The sequence below is a fragment of the Aedes albopictus genome, chromosome 2, assembly GCF_035046485.1.
Source record: "Aedes albopictus strain Foshan chromosome 2, AalbF5, whole genome shotgun sequence".
Lineage (NCBI taxonomy): Eukaryota > Metazoa > Arthropoda > Insecta > Diptera > Culicidae > Aedes > Aedes albopictus.
Window position 1 is genome coordinate 217,551,259 of NC_085137.1, and position 13,196 is coordinate 217,564,454.

The following is a 13,196-nucleotide window of genomic DNA, read 5'->3' on the forward strand; positions in this document are numbered from 1 at the left end:
AACAGCCTTTCAAAAAAAGAGGGAAAAATCTGATGGAAGCGTAAGTATTGTGGCCGCAAAACGTAAAGTATAACAACCAAGCGGAAAGGTTTGATGATAATATCTGCATACTAATAACTCTCCCGTGAGTGATTTTTCCTTCTATTAAAAATAGGCTGTTCTTTTGAGGTATTTGCATATATTCAGTGTTGGCATTCTTACCAATGTGTAAAATGCAGCGAGCTTCTGCGTGCGCATATTCCTTAAAAACGATTCATCGGAGATTTCCCCTTCTTTTGAACATAGGCTGTTCTTACTGTGTTTGAATGTTATAGCTGCATCTTTTTTATCAAAGGTTTTCCTTCTTTTAAAATGTTGAAAGAACCATAATTTAAGTTCAGGTGTTGAAGCTGCTTATTTTTTACTAGATGTTTCTCCTTCTTATAAAATAGGCTATTCTTTCAAGCAGTATTCTTTCAGCAGGGAAATGCATCATAGATCCTTTGGTACTACATTGTTGTCTCGGATATTGAAATACAGCTCCAGGAATTCAGATTTTTCGAAACACACGATGGTCGGACTGGTTCACTCTTCAATGAGAGGAGATTGAATTATCCCAAAAGATTGCCAAAATTGAAGGTGAAATGGCGCAAATATGACCATTTTAGTATCACAGATACCAGGGTAACATGTTAGTCAGCATGCTACGGTTTCAGTACAGTTCATGCCGCGTTCAATTTGCATGTTCAAATATATTTGATCGCAGTGTGCCGAGTATGAACTTCAATGCAAATTGAACGCGTTCACACTGCAGTGCTGCAATTCGGTTCTGAATTCTTATGCGCACAACATTGGGGGAAATAGTTTCTGTCGATATGTGATGCTAATAAACCTGTTTAGTCACCCGGAGTTCCTTAAGAAACTTAATCAGGAATGGCCAACTAATGCACCGACGATCAGACTCTATTGGTTTAGGCAATTTAATGATCTTCGATAATTCATGCCAATAACTCCGTTACTAAATTGTATTAAATCATATGATTGGAAATCCCGATTTTCCAAAACCCATGTTGACTGGACTGGTACGCTCAGATATGGTTTCAATAGCAGAAGAATTTCTGAATCTAATGAGCTCAAAATATTTGAAATCTGTGGAAACATGGTGGAGGTATGGCCATTTCAGTTTCGCGGATTTCGCTAGTGTTCAATTTAGAGTTCGCACACGTTATGAATTTACATAGAACTGAACACAGTTCAAACATTTTTTAGCAACAATTAGGTACAACAATTTTGCCTCAACTACCGCTTATTACCCGAATTACCCGAACAATTGTTTACATCTAAGACTCATTCAACCTAGTTTCCGAGTTGACACACATAATACTTCGAGTGGAAATAAATTGTTGGCGAAATCCTTTGTCAATTTGCGCTAAAATAGTTTAGTATTAGCGGGGTATTGGCCGATATGATACTGCAGAAAGTACAATAACATAGACATTATGATACCGAAATCCATAAGATTATGTTCCACTTGAATGTCTTTTCATCAGTTAGAGTTAGCTCACGTGACCAGATGTACATTCGATGAATAGTCAAATCGATTGAATGTCATATACTTCCTCTTCCGTAGAATGGGTTTTGACCAAATGACCGTTTGACCAAATGTACTTTCGAGCAAAGATTCTTTTGTTTCCTATGATCATTTTCAAGTCGAGTCAAATGTTTATCAAAGACCAATAGATTAGCCATAAATGTCCAAAATGTCATTTCAATCGATTCTCTACAACTTTTAAAACTTTTCAACATGTTGATATCTTTCAGCCTTTTGATACCTTTCAGCCTTTTGATGCTTTCAGCCTTTTGATCATTCAGCCTTATGTGTTTCAGCCTTTTGATCATTCAGCCTTATGTGATTCAGCCTTTTGTACGTAACCCGAAATTTGTCATGGATGGTGCGAATATGGAACACACAAACTGCAGGTTTCAGATATGTGGAGAACGTTAATGTGAATGATGCAGGGTCATTAGGCCGAAGGTCATAAGGCCGAATGGTCAGTAGGCCAAATGGTCATTAGGCCGAATGGTCAGCAGGACGAACTGCAATTCAGCAGTTATGAAACTAGAACCAGGTCTGTTGTTTTACCTTTTTCAACAATTATTGCCTATTATGGAGAAGTGATTTGGTGATATCTTCGTCGTCTATAGTTCAATTTTTATGCTTTTTGGCTCATTTCAAAGATAATAAACTAAATTTACATTTGATGTCTTTATCTTAACGTATTTAACGATTTTTGTATATAAAAATGTTATGTAAAGTTAACACATTTCACCACACATCAAAAAATGAGGCAACTTTGTATGTAAATTTCAACAAATATGGGTGGTTCAATGTCTATGCAGTAAGTATCGTTCATTTTGTTTCAAATAGGCCAAGAAGAATTTAAATTGAATGAAAGATGACAAAGATATCAACAAACCACTTTTCCATGTTTTACCCAATTTCCAGCGACACTGCCGTAAGTTTATATATTCATTTTCTAGAAAATTTGGCAACTTTAGGTTAAGTTTACATACAAAATTCTTTGAAAAAGTTTCTTGTGAATCATGTTCAAAGTTTCTTTGACTTATTATCTTTTGAATGAGACCTATGGTTTTGAAATCGGACGCAAATTGGCGAAGATGGGCCTAAAAAACTGACATGTTTTTGAGGGAGTGACCCCAAACTTTTGATCGGGAGTGTATGTTCAAAAGAAGGAAAAATCCATGCTGAGGGTGACGGGTTCAATTCCCGGTCGGTCCAGGAACTTTTCCTTGAATATAATGTATTTTCGTGCCTGCTACACGCAACATGGTCATTGGCAGCGGAAGTCCTCAGTTGATAACTCTGGTAGTGCTCGTGAAGCACTGCTGAGCTGAGAAGCAGGTTTTATCCCAGTGGGGACGTAGCGGCAAAATAAGTTCCAATGACAATTCGGCCTGCTGACCATTCGGCCTAATGACCGTTCGGCCTAATGGCCTTCGGCCTAATTACCTTCGGCCGAATGGCCTTCGGTCTAATGACCTTCGGCCGAGTGGTCAGATACCAATGTGAATTATCAGAATGTAGATGAAAGATTCGCAACTGGGCTGTAATGAAAGTACAAAGAAGCGTATTTATCGGATAGTGTCTCCATGGCCATTCTATGAATGGTGGCTCCAAAGAGGAAATAGGCGAAGGAAGGTGAAGATCTACAAGTGTATTTGATGGATATCGTCATCCGGTGCATTGCGCAATACATAGAATAAGACAGTGAAGGAATATGAAGAACAGTTTCTAGAAGCAAATGTAATCATCAAAAATCACTGTGTCGATGCGCGTGGAGACGACAGGAGAAGTGATGCTGATTAAAAATGCCAAAAATAATGTACACTAGACTTCGACACTGCTTTAGTCTTCGCCCTCTCCATACAAATTCCACGTTTTCATATGAAGTGGCGAAGTTTTGAGCAGAATTTTGAGGAGGCAAAGACTAGCGTTTTTACCCTACATTCCATGGCCGGAATAGTGATTTGAAGCTCGAGCTCCTAGTCGAACACTCAAAGACTGGTTGGTTTGATGTGGAGATCAACTGAAGATGCGTGCAGTTTCGAATTAAACCATTGGAAGAGAGTCAAGTGCCATGCACGATCTTGTCGCTGTTTGATCCATTGGAACTTGTAACTTCACAAATCATGGGAAAATGAGAAGTAGAGCAGTTTGCTGGAGAAGTTGAGCGCAACCCGTATGCCAAGGAATTTCTTTGCGACCGTGTCTGATACACCGAAGGATGCTCAAATCCAAACTTTTGTAGAATCCAGCAAGACCTCATGCCCAGAACTCGCTGAAACCCATATTGGTTCCACGGCTGAAGTTGCTACCAGCCCTGATTGGCGCTCACCTTCAGAAAAAAAATGGCAAAGCGTTGATAATACCTTTTGTTGCACGATTTCTTTGGGTAGACTCTACGACCGTGCTTGCATGGCTTAAATCAAAAACCTAGTTTCCTAATAAAACCAGAGGAAACAAGGTACTAGTCTATGACGTCGAATATGCTATATCTCACACAAAGTCGTACTAGAAGTAACATTGAACACTGGCGCCACGTGGTGGTGAAATTCGGAACAATGCGATCGATCACTTGGAAAAGCTCAGTCCTGAAAATCATTCCGATGATCGTATCTTCCTGTCTTGCTTGAGTTTCGCTATACCTCACCAAAGTCATAGCAGAAGTAGTTTTGTACACTAGCGCCCCGTAGTTATGAAATTTTGAGCTATGAGATCCATCAATGTGCTCGAAGTGTTCGAAGTCATGCACAACTTTACCTTCCTATCTGGTTTGAATTTTATGCTATATATCACCAAAGTCCTTCGGGAAGTAACTTTGTATACTAGCTATTGTTGTTCGGAACAAGTTTGCCGATTACAGTATCTTGTTATCTTTTTCATGTTCCGAGAGTACTCGTTGAAAAGGCGTGCTACACATAACTAATCTGTGAGCAGAACGGGACCGGAAGAATGTAAAAATGTGGTTGACGAATACATGAATTACGGTCAATATTTCCACGTTTCTTTTGCCTGTCGTCGGTACTTTACGTTATATAAACTTTGCGCTTAACTTACACTGTTAACATATAAACAGATTTAACCTTTAGATTTTGGTCATCTACCACCTGAAAGTACTTGTTTTTATGTATCGTAATCATCCATTTAATTTATATCAAGTATGTACAGTACACTACCTATTATAAGTATAGTATTGTGTTAAGTTTAGTATTATTATCCTCAAAAATTCTGATATTTTGAATGTTTCGAAGTTCTCAAAACCTCCTTCAAAGTTGACGCTTTCGATATTCTTATTGAAGACAACTTCATCGGAGGTCTTGAATAATTTAAGATATTCAGAATGTCGTGAAACTTTTTAAAGTTATTTTTTATGTTGAAAAGCTTTTTTGTATACATACTGTCGACAAGTACTATATGTACACAGATTTTATGATTATGTTTTCACCCTTTCAGTCATTGACGCGAACACGTGTACGCAATCACGTTCGCTTCACGATCAGCGAAACTGATTAACATGCAATCGAAAACAGAAACAAAAACAAGCGTAAATCGATAAATAAACTGCGTCATAAAACAAGGCCAAACTACTGCTGCCATTGCTTTCTGAATGGAATTGATTGACCCATTATAAATCCGGCTCTCCACCATCAGGTACCGATCATTGATGAAAAGCAACAGGAGGCCATTTAAGCGGCCTATCGTTCGTGGTCGTTGCAGATATTCAGGAATGTGGAAATTCTGCATCAAAGGGGCTGTTCATAAACAACGTAGACCAAAATTTGGTCATCTCAAACCCAATCACCACCCCTCCCCCACCCCTCTCTCGTTGAGTTTTGCCTATACAAAAATTGTTAATTTTGTCTGGAGCGCAGACTTTAGTGAAACCCCCTTTCCCTATACGTGGTATATGAATGGCCTACATTTCGATTAGATAAGCAATTCGATTAGATGGTTGCATGGGATGCAAATTATATAATACGGATAAGTCTAATCTATACGCATATAGTGTTATATCTTTCTTCATTAGGAGCAGGGAAAAGCAGACCAGGGTGTTACACCTAGAGGTTAAAAATATGCGGTACATAGGAGAATATCTAGGGTCTCCGGTTAGCCTAGTGGTTAAGGCTATGGATCGCCAATCCGGAGACGGCGGGTTCGATTCCCGTTCCGGTCGGGAAAATTTTCTAGACTCCCTGGGCATAGTGTATCATCCTTGTACTTGCCTCTCAATATACAAATTCATGCAATGGCAGGCAAAGAAAGCCCTTCAATTAATAACTGTGGAAGTGCTCAAAGAACACTAAGTTGAAGCGAGGCAGGCCTAGTCCAAGTGGGGACGTCGTGCCATAAAGAAGAAGAAGAAGGAAGACTATCTACCCGCGGGATCCATAATGTCTTCAGGAATTTCCTTCAGAAACTGCTTAAGCTATTACATAAAATTGATTTACCTATTTCAGTGATCAGATTTCAGGTATTGAAAAGCCGGCTTCAGATGCACGTTATTCTCCATTTGGAACATCTGTGCCATCGCCATAAAAATGAGACGATTAAATATCTTCCGGCGACTCAAGGAACGAAATGAGAGATGGGACAGGGAGTTCAGCAAAAATATCAAATGATACCGAGTTCCATTTTCGAATTTACGGCTATTACATAGGGTAATCGCTACCTTCGTTGAAGTAATATGTATTGTGGAGCATTGGCGGAGCCAGCTTTTTCTTTTTTCTTACTCACTCTCCTAAACATATACGAGAAAGAGCGAGATGAAAGAGGAGGCAAGCTGCCCCCTCTTCTATCTTTCTCCTTCTCGTGTATGTTTAGGAGAGTCAGTGAGAAAAAACAAAATGCTGGCTCTGCCAATGTTGTGGAGTACTGGCAATTGAGCACCACCTGTATGATCTTTGCTGATTTCGTAACATGCTCACCGTGAAGTCTCATCAAACAGCATGCGCAATTAGCGAGAACATAGCAACGTAATCAACGGTTGTAAACACACTTCTCAAGCAAAACTTGCTCAGGTCAACCCAATTCAGCCGTAGTGTAATCCACCATGGACGAACAGCTTAGGAGAAAAATAAATATGCTAATAATTTATTACGTTCATCCTTTCGCAGCTTTCTGCGAGAATTTACGAGCTTATCTGGTCAAGTCTTGCTCGCGCTGCTTTCCGTATAGACCTAGACAACTTTGCAACGCGAGCAAACGAACCGGTTGGATCGCGGACTCTGACTCTGACGTGGACTCGATTGTAACCAACCAAGGGATGAACCAATACCGCATTCTTTCACTTGCTGACTGGCTGCCGTATTGATGTTTGCTATTGACAAACGGTTCGGCCTCATAGCCGGAGCCGAGCGAGCTGAACCCATACCTGAAGGGTGCTGCTGCTTCTGATATCGGAATAAATTATCATGCGGCCGATTTCCTCACGTATGAGGACGACCGCGGCCGTCGATGGATGGAACCTTGCGCGGGTGATCGTCGTCGAAGGAGAATCTATAGGTGTGCAGAGCTATCCACTTATCCGCGAGCGGTAATGGCGGCGGCGGGCACAATTAACCGATTCGAATTTTGACGTTTCTTGGGGATCGCAATCGGTTGGCGCCACCGAACAGCGGGTGAAAGGGCGAGGAGGAGAATGAAACTGTTTTGACTTTCCCCCATGAAACGTCAAAATCTGAACCGGTTGGATATGCCCGCCGCCGCCATTACCGCTCGCGGATAAGTGGATAAATAGCCATTGGGATGTCTCTAGTTAATGAGCGTCAATGTTGTTAGGTTGGACTTGGACGTGGGACCGTTTCAGTGCGGAGACGATGTTGCTAATCGATAACAGCAACCTAATGGTGCCCTTTTCGCTGTCACGATCAATCGACGGAAGGGATCTGCAATCGAAATCTATTTTCAATCGAGTGGTCTTACATCATCGGCAGCACAATCCCGTTATCACTGGCTGTCAAGCTATTTTAACACGGCACGTGTGGAGCAAAGTCGCGAGGGGCTGCATACATATCCAAAGCCTTCAATCGCCGAGACTTCTGCGGTATCAACTGATAAGGCTAATTATTTACCCAAGCCACGAAGTCCCCATCCATTCGATTGGGCGGACTGCAGTAGCCGGGTAAGACAGCGCTATGGTGGTACCGTGACAGGGCCGTGATAAGACTAGAGCTCTAAATGTAGCACGCCGTTTGTCAAGCGGCAGCGCAGCCAGCAGTTCGGAGCAAAAGAGCAAAAATGACGTATCGCAGAGGGACGCCCCATTATAATCTAAAGATATGACGCGAAACTGGTTGCGATTATCGATTATTATTATCTATACTTCATCGAGACGGAGAGCCGCTGAACCGGTAATAGGCGCTCTGCTTGATGCAAAAAGGCGGGTCCTTATCTTTAAACCGGAATGCTTTCAAACAAAGTATACCTACTGGAGTAAAGAATTGGCAACTGTCGGTGTGTTCGAGTTTGAGCACTGAGGCCCTTAACAGCGGTGGTGAACCCATAGTTGAGAAAATTAATCTACTAATCATGTTCACCGCGCCTCCACTAAACTAAGAGGTGTTCGATTGATACGGCTTCGTCACACATAAGGGCAGCACGGCCAATTACATGGCCAATATTTTATATTCTTCATATTCGTTAACTCAAAACAGTTAGAATTGTTTTTCCGTAGTTTTTTTTAACAAGAATTAGCCTTATAACGTTGACGATACGTCATACACAGAAAAATGTAAACTAACAGTTAGTTACATACAACAATCTTCAATGTGGATCACCGAAGTTGATTTAGTTTGCTGCAACTTCAGAAGCAATTTTCAGAGAAAGTTCCTTAAAAATAACACCAGACGGCATTTCGGGCCCGTTTGAAATTTATAATTAATATTAACTTCTTTTCTCGATCAGCCTAGATAGCTGTTTAGTGTCGGTAGCGGTTAGTTCAACTGGCTAAGAATAGTACTACGGACTGCCTGTTCCAGTGGTAGGAGTCCATTAATCAGGTGACCCCAAATTGATGGTGTTATACGGCTTTATGCCTACTGTGCCTAGGAATGAATACTTAAAGGGTCTAATAAAAACCTAATCACAAACAGAGCCTGTGGAGTACCAGGGCACCTTCCACAGTATGTTGCCCTTACTGCGCTAATCAGAACAAAAGCGCCGTTAGAACTTGTGTTTCTCTGAGACAATCAGCTACCCTTCTTTAGTTTCAAACTTGAAACTGAATAAGGGTGCGATAGCGAAGATGCCATTGATTAGTTTATTTTCACCTATATGGTTTTCACATTATACGATTTACACAGTCTAGTTTGTGCATCCTCGCCTTTGGCGCTTTCCAATCAATACCGGTTTTATTGCAGTCTTCAGCACAAAAGAACAGCAACGGTAAATCTTTGCACACTTATGCAAAATGGTACAACCCAAGTGGTTTTAGTCCAAGAACCATGCTTTCGTAAGGGGAATTTCTGTGTAAGAAACCTTGTAAACCCGGCGTTTGCAACTTTCAGTAAAAATGAAATGGCCAAAACGCCTGTCATGCAAGGTTGCGACCATTCATTTGCAAAAATTTACATTCATTTGCTATTATCTCAGTCCAGAAGCATGCTATCGAAAAACAATGTATGAATGAATTTAACCTTGTAGTTTTATCTGAAAGTTTGCCGAATAACATTGGGGTCGCAAACGTATACCAAAGTCGTGAGCGAGCTGTGAAGGCAACTCTCCACGCGGTGAATGTAAAGTTCATTCACGCTTCATTCACGCTTCATTCAATGGCAAACTTTCAGATAAAACTACAAGGTTAGATTCATCCAACCATTGTTTTTCGAAAGCATACTTCTGAACTGAGATAATAGCAAATGAATGTAAATCTTTGCAAATGAATGGTTGCAACCTTGCTGTCATGCCTCGAGCATGTGTGCTAGTCAACAATGCAATCGTTGCTACACTCATCTCTGAACAGAGTTGTTATTGATGTTTCTGTTGGAAATCTCAACAGGAAATACGTCTGTAGTTCGGTTTATTTACCGCATGATGAACCGTTCCCTACGGATGCGTTTAAACAAGTCATCGCATACTGAACTTCAAAAGGCCTTCCGCTAATAGTTGGCAAAGATGCCAATGCTCGCCATATCATCTGGGTGAGCTCAGACATTAACTTGAGAGGCTCCAGTTTGATGGAGTACAAAAGATATTGGATTACTTAACATAGGCAATCGCCCAACCTTCATGGTATCTGCTAGAGAGGAAGTGTTGGACATTACGCTTTGCTCTAGTAGAATTAGTCATGAACTGACAAATTGGCATGTGTCAGATGATGAATCTTTATTTGACCATCGCTACCGTATTCCGGGGTCAAATTGATCACTTTAAAACTACTTTTGCGGATAACATCAGTGCCTGTTCAAATATTGCCAAGAAAAATTTCTGTAAAACCAGTACCCAGTCAGGTGTAAAGTGTCGTAAATACATTAACAAACAACAACAAACAGTACCCAGTGGATCTCCATGGAACCATGTGACAGAATTTTGTTCAACAAATTTAAACTTTAAGTTAAATAGCTCCAAATATCAAAATATTGGAAATGCCACTTTGGGGCGAAATTGATCAGTATATAATGAAGCATCGGTTGAAAAGGAAAATTTCCTTCACCGCTCAATTTTGCTCTTCTAATACCGAATAACGCGTCTAAAATCTTACAACTAGTGAATTTAATACTTTAAATGCAAAATAAATTTTGAAATTTCCCCTTAAACGTCTAAAGGTAGGCAATTTCATTTGAAATAAGTTATTTATATCACAATAAATGACTATTTCTTCATAAAATGAACTTTTTATAACTATTTCATGTTCTGATTAGCTGCATAACACCCCAATCAAGGCTCCACAAAAATGTTAAAACAGAGAATTCATGGGAAGTCCTGTTAGCAATTGATTGTTTAGTAGCAATGATATCAGCTAAATGAGAAATACATTACAAATTCCTTGAAAAAATAAGGCAAAACTTACTTTTTTTCTAAAAAATCTAAAGTCTACACTCATCTCTAGACACCTACGAACCAGATGACGTAAAAAGTTTAAGATCATTACGACGCTTAAGAGAAGAAGAGAAGAATTACAATGTAGTACCCGAGTGATCAATTTGACCCCGGTTTACGGTACCATCGCTACATCTTTTTGAACAATTGAATGTTACTTTGCAAACTTTGCGTTTCAGGAATCCCCGATCAACGAACTGGGATCTCTTTACTGATATGGTTGCGCTCAAAATTTCATGGATACTCACCATCCACATTTTCACTCCAAGTGGTTTAGATGATGCCGTTGATACTATTACAGCCTTCATCATGGAAGCTTTTCGAAAAGCTTGCCTTCTGCGGTCTGTGAAGACCACAAGAGGAACTCTGATCCAGCGAAGCTCATGCAGCAATGTAGAAAGAGTTGGCACAGTTGATTCAGCTGAATCGGAGGCTTTTAGGTCGGCTCACAAAGCCTACCAGGAACCTTTTCGGTCTGCTGAACGATCCGGCTGGAAAAACCTTTGTACAAATGTTTCAAGTTTGGGTGAAGTCAGTCGGTTGAACAAAATCCTTGCCAAATCTAAAGATTTCCGAGTAAATGAACTTCGTTTGCTAATCGATGAATTCACTTCATGTGATGAGGAAGTTCTGGTATTTTTATTCAGTACTCACTTCCATACATCCAGGGCTATCACATCTTCGGATCAACCTGATGGCTTTTCATGTAGTTATGGCTCTCTGGCTTCAGCTCGCAGTATAACTATAGAATCGATTGAGGGGGTAATAAATAGCTTTGCTGCTTTTAAATCTCCTGAAGCAATTGAAATATACTCTTTTTTGTTTCAGAAGGTGTTACGCACAACGGCGTATTTTAAATTTCTCTCCGGTTCTTACTTGTGCACCCCTAATCAATGATTTCATACAGCTAGATAAGGACAATGTATTATAAATCTAGTGCGAGGGTGATTGTTACACCGAGTGGAAGCAATTTTCTTCCCCGTAGGCTATCACCGAACTTGTAAGTAGATCATAAGTATTGTGAACCATATGAAAGAATAAACACATATTTTAGCTTTATAGCTTGTTAAACACAAATTCTGATTGTGTTCTGCTGTAAGAGTCGGATTGATATCGAGAATGTCCACCTCCCGCAACAGAAGGGATTTGATTATTCCAAATATGTTTAGAAAACAAAACTTCTTGTTTGCTATTTTGCTCCTGGGTACATTCCCAAAGCTTGGCGAGATATGACTGTAAAGATGATTCCAAAAGTGGATCGTGCGTCGTATAAAGAAGCAAAGAGTTTCAGACCTATCAGCTTGACCTCTTTCTTCTGAAATACTAAGAACGCATTGTTGATCATCACATCCGTGATGTTCATCTGGTCAACATGCCTCTTCATGTGAACCGACATGCTTACCAATCTGGGTAAGTCCACTGTGACTCTTTTAAACAAAGTTGTTTACAATACATATAGAGAAGGCATTCACTCAAAAGCCATCCTGCTTGGGTGTTTTCTTAGATATCGAGGGTGCCTTTGACAACGTGCCTTTCGATGCCATATCAAAAGCCGCACGGGGTCATGGTATATCTCCAATGATGTTGAATTGGATTTACGAAGTGCTCAAAAACTGACATCTCTTCTCGACATTGCGTCAAGCAGTGATTAGGGAACTAATGTTTAGTGGATGCCCCCAAGGGGGTGTCTTGGAATCACCTTTCTGAAATGAATGTGACTAATCAGGGACGTTACGTTGGAGTTATTCTTTGATTCTAAGCTCTCCTGGACACTGTACACCTTTTCAAAGCATATTTCATGCATTACAACAAAAACTTATAATATGACCAAGAACTGGAATGTTAGTGCAGTTTAATGGATGCAAACTTAGCTTGTCGTTTAAAGCGTATTTACATTTTTTAAAAATCATTGAAAAATTGATGTTATAGTCACCTTTCAGAAGTCATTGTTTATTTTGTATCGAATCGCAACAATTAACATATTTAAAAAAAAATCCCAAATCATTATATCATAGTTAAATTATTTAAGGGAGTCGAATACACTTTAAAACGATTTTCCTTAAAATTACACGGAAAATAAAATTTTCCATAGAAAAATTCAAATAATAATATTTCAACAATAGTCATAAAATCTCAAAATGTTTGCGTCTCAAAAAATCCGTATCTCAAATTGGCTTCCAGGGAAAATATAAAGTGTGGGGATGTTCAAACATAAAAATAAAAAAAATAAAAAACCGAAATTCACAAAATCTAGAATTAAAAAGAATCATCTTGTGGAGCGGACCTGGTGTGATGGTTAGAACGCTTGACTATCACGCCGAGGACCTGGGATCGAATCCCTTTCCCGACAAACTCACACAAGGTGGGTTCTTCCTTCGGAAGGAAAGTAAAGCGTGGGTCCCGAGATGAACTAGCCTAGGGCTAAAAATCTCGTTAATACAGATAAAAAAAAAAGAATCATCTTCCAAAACATGTTTAATTCGATTTTAGATGTCGAAAAATGATATTTAGATCAAAATCAAAAAATTGGGTATTAGAGAGTTGAAACTCAAACAAGGTTCGGGGCAGAAAAAAAAACGTAGTAATATTCTAGAAGCAA

At 39.8% G+C, this 13,196-nt stretch overlaps 1 protein-coding gene and 1 long non-coding RNA gene across 7 annotated transcripts in view; one reads left to right on the forward strand and one right to left on the reverse strand.

The window, feature by feature from the left end:
- LOC109433057 (cGMP-dependent protein kinase, isozyme 2 forms cD4/T1/T3A/T3B) overlaps positions 1–13,196 on the forward strand; it is an 822,160-nt gene that overhangs the window by 95,734 nt on the left and 713,230 nt on the right. The window lies entirely within an intron of this gene.
- The window catches only part of LOC134287021 (uncharacterized), a 33,036-nt gene that overhangs the window by 4,594 nt on the left and 15,246 nt on the right, over positions 1–13,196 (reverse strand). The gene's annotated exons all lie outside the window — the stretch shown is intronic.